The following is a 4307-nucleotide window of genomic DNA, read 5'->3' as shown; positions in this document are numbered from 1 at the left end:
AGGAATCAGCATTGCATTGGAAGATTGATCATTTCTATCAATCCTCTTGAGATATTGGAGGTATAACTTCCATTCCTGGCTTCTTTCCTCACTTGGCTCCAGTCAAACACCACGAGTCACTGTTTTTAGCATCTTTTCTGATTCATTTCGGAGAGTGGAAAGGATGTACTCTTGTAATAAGTTATTCCTACAAAAGAGCAGTTTCCCTATCTGCAGTGATCCTCAAGTAATCATTTATTGCCCAAAAACCGATTCTCTCTCAATCCCCTGCCATCGTGCTGTATGTTGTACTGGGTTCCACTGCACCCTGGAAACCCTCTGTGCTTTAATATGTTATTCAACAGACTTTCCCCAGTTGTTTTATACAGCTGCCCTAGTAGATGCTTTGGTATTATATAGACTGTCTTATACGTTTCATTTATAATTGTTGTTAGTATATATAAATCTTTTTTTTGTATTAGTACTTTGCACCTTGTGACCTTAACTTATATATTGCCTCTAGTGGCTCTAGTGGCTATTTTTGAATCCTTTGGTATTTTCTCTGTAGACTATTATGTCATCTGAGAATAAAGCTTTATTTTTTTTTTCTTTTCAGTGCTTATGCCTTTTAATTCTTTTTCCTAACTTGTTGCATTGGCTATGATTTCCAGGATAATGTTAAATAGGAGTGGGACAAATCCTTGCTTTGTTCCCAGTATTGGGGAGAGGTATTAAGTCTTTTCCATTAAGAAGAATTGGAGCTGTAGATTTGCCCAAATAGACTTAAAATTCCTTAGTAACCAGAAGTATTTTTTCTGCTTCTTGGGCTTCAAACATACCTCATGGGTCAGCTTTTAAATGTATAATAATATGCATTTAAATATTTTTTTAAATATACCAATTTATAACAACTTTTAATTGTATGCTGTAGAGTCTTTATTTGATTTGATTTAAAATATCCAGTTTTATCAGGACTAAGATAGCAGGCGGTCTCTTTTAGTGGAAAACATCATGTACTGAATTCACTGTTTAAAAACAGTGACAATCAAAACGTGCTTCCACCCTTCACCAGTGCAGACATACAGTGATGACTGAGCAAAGACTCTTTCACAGGTAGATAGCAGCCTAATCAATAATCCCAGTGTGAGGCTGCCATGCTGACCACTCAGAACAGAACAAGCAAGCTAAGTTCATCCACTGAGGAATGGGTCAACAAAATCTGTTATATCCATGCAATGGAATATTATTCAGCCATTAAAAGGAATGAAGTACTGATACTTGCTACAACAGGGATACGTCTCAAAAACGTAATGCTATTATAAGTAAAAGAACCCAGTCACAGAAGGCCACATATAGTGTGAGTCCATTTATATGAAATATTCAGAACAAGCCAATCCATAAAGACAGAAAGAAGATTGGTGTTGCCAGGGGCTGGGGAGAGGATGGAGCTTGGGAGCTAGTGAGCTAATAGTGGGTATGGGGTTTCTTTTTGAATGATAAAAATGTTCTAATATTAGATTATATTGATGGTTTCAAGTTGGGTGAATATACAAAAAACCATTGAACTGTACACTTTAAACAAGTGAACTTTAAGGTGTGAAAATTATATCTCGATAAAACTTTTTTTTAAAAAAAATAACATGAGAGCTAAATTAATGGGAGGCTGGGCATGGAGGCTCATGCCTGTAATCCCAGCACTCTGGGAGCCCGAGGCGAGCAGATCACTTGAGGCCAGGAGTTCGAACAGCCTGGCTGACATGGTGAAACCCCTTCTCTACTAAAAATATAAAAATTAGCCGGGTGTGGTGGCACATACCTGTAGTCCTGGCTACTCAGGGGGCTGAGGCAGGAGAATCACTTGAACTAGGAGGTGAAGGCTGCAGTGAGCCGAGATCGCCCCATTGCACTCCAGCCTGGGCGACAGAGCAAGACTCCGTCTCGAAAAGAAAAAATAATTAATTAATGGGAATGGTCAGGCTAGATAATGATTAAGCTAGAAAGCTGGGGAAAGGGAGATGCCCCAGACTAGGCTGTAAAAGGCTTTTTTGAGGGGAGGATGGGCTAAAGGAACTACTTGAAGGGGAGAGAACCCTGTAGGCCACAGCAGAGGCAGCTGACTGATAGAGCATCTTGGGGGCTAGGTCAGTGGCCACACCCCGCCATCAACTGACCATTAGAGGTTGTATTAAAGTTTGGGGTAGGACATAGTTAAAAGCTGATAATTGCAGCCAAAAGAAGTATCAACTAGATAAAGAGATCTCCAGGAGACCCTGAACAATGAAGCAAAAATGGGATAGTCGACTAGTGCTGTACAGAAGGAAATGGTTAGAATTAGCAGCCAACTCCTGTTAACCAGAAAACTAACTGTTTTTTTTTCTTCTTCTTTCTTTTTCAGACTATAGCCTTCACGTTCCCTCGGTGAGTACAAAACTTTTTAAAAATTATGTCTGATGTACAGATAACTAGCTTAAGATAATATGTGGGATTTAATTATTAGAAGAGCATTGTCTTCTTGAGAAAGAAGGCCATATGGTCAGCGTGTTATATTTGAATTTTATGCCTTACCTTGCTTGAACAGGCTCATATCACACCTTTTTGTTACATCATGTGTGTGTGTGTGTGTGTGTGCGTGTGTGTGTGAAATTTGGCTCAGCTGCTTGATCTCCTGAAATGTATTGTTGAGGACACAGTTTCTACATCCGTTCCTTTCACTGACTTGTCGTTGCTTTTAGAAGGGTCTAGCTTTATCTCAATGACACACATCCGACCACTGTTCAGGAGCGTGGGGGCACATAATTGCATTGATGGTAACTGCTTCTCAAATTGATCTGCTCTAGAGAAAACTGCTGAAAAGGAGCTTCTCCGGATTGCACGCTCAGTAAAAGCAGTATCAGGGTGTCGCATAATTTTATGCCTTTTGGGTCCAGGCAATGGCAAAATTCCATGGCCTTAATGTCCTTAGAAAAAGAAAACTTTAAACAACGGAGCCCTTTTGCAGTCTACTTAATCAATTTAATGCTGTTAAGTTTCCTAAACAAATCAAAGGACGAAAATCTAAGAGCTTTCGCAGTGTCTGCAGTGTGCGGGCAAGTGGCGCGTGGACTTCTGGGTGTGTCTACTTTCAGCGGGCACCATGATGCCAGCCACCGGGAAGCTGTATTTCCTAAATGTATTGCCTTGTTTGAAAGGCACTGACTCCGTTCTGGAATCATTTTCAGGTCAATGGATCAATTATTGTGCCCTGGTTGGCCCTCTTTTTTAGGCAGGGTGCCCTTTGTGGCACTGTTCCATCTGGGCATCAATGCTTGTGGTCATTCTTGGTGTGATCAAATGCATTTTGACTGTGTAGATTGTTTCTTTCTTTCTTGGCAAGGAATGTTAAATAAAAGTAATGATTGATTAAGCTAGAGAAGAGGGATGCCTTCATTTGCCACCTACTAAGTTAATTTTGTTGTCCATGTTCTCCATTGCATCATTATGAGACGTTGTTGATTCTGAATGGGGAACTCTTCTTGGGTAAATGTCAGCGGTGGGATCAAAGAGAAGGATCGTTACTGGAATCATATTTACAGGATGGAGGATTAACTATATGAAATCTGCAATCCCTTATTGCCTCAGAATCCTATACAAGAGATGTTGGCTGGTCGATACTGGTTCGAATGCTTATTAAACATGGCTTTCCTTAAAAGCATTGGAGCTGCGTGCTTTATCGAATGCAAGTGTGCCTACCATGCTAGAATGAAATATTTGAGTGTCAGACCCCACAGCTACAGCTCCTTTTAAAATATAGGGCTCAGATTATGATTTGTTACAAGTGTGTGACCTTTGCACCCCTTGTCTCTCCACTCAGTATTGGCCCCTCCGCACCCCGTTTTGCCTTCTGCCACTTCCAAAATTTCGTATTTTTCCCGGCAAGTTGACCTGCTCCCCATCAATAAGTCAGCAGCTCCCGCAGCTGAGTGATCCTGTGACAGGTGCTTCCAGGGCTCCTCCACCTCCTGGCATTGTCTCAAACCCGGCAAGAGATTCAGAAGTGGGTGCCCTGCCCAAGGGTCACTGACTGTGTGTCCAGGAGCTGACTTCCTTTCCTCCCTGCATCCACCATGGGTAGTTGGCAGCCAGAGCAGCTTCAGGGGGCACCTCCCTTTTCCTGGTCTCATCCTTCCTTTGCCTCCATTTCTTTCTTTCTTTTCTTTTCTTTTTTTTTTTTTTTTTTTTGAGACAGAGTTTCACTCTTTCTTTAAACAACCAGTTAATTTATTTCAGGACAAGAATTTACCATATAACACTTTTTTATATAAATTCTGCCCCCTCCTTTCTTTTCCCCC

The sequence above is a fragment of the Mandrillus leucophaeus genome, unplaced genomic scaffold, assembly GCF_000951045.1.
Source record: "Mandrillus leucophaeus isolate KB7577 unplaced genomic scaffold, Mleu.le_1.0 Scaffold557, whole genome shotgun sequence".
NCBI lineage: Eukaryota > Metazoa > Chordata > Mammalia > Primates > Cercopithecidae > Mandrillus > Mandrillus leucophaeus.
The sequence above is the reverse complement of the archived record's forward strand: the minus strand, read 5'-3'. Positions refer to the sequence as shown.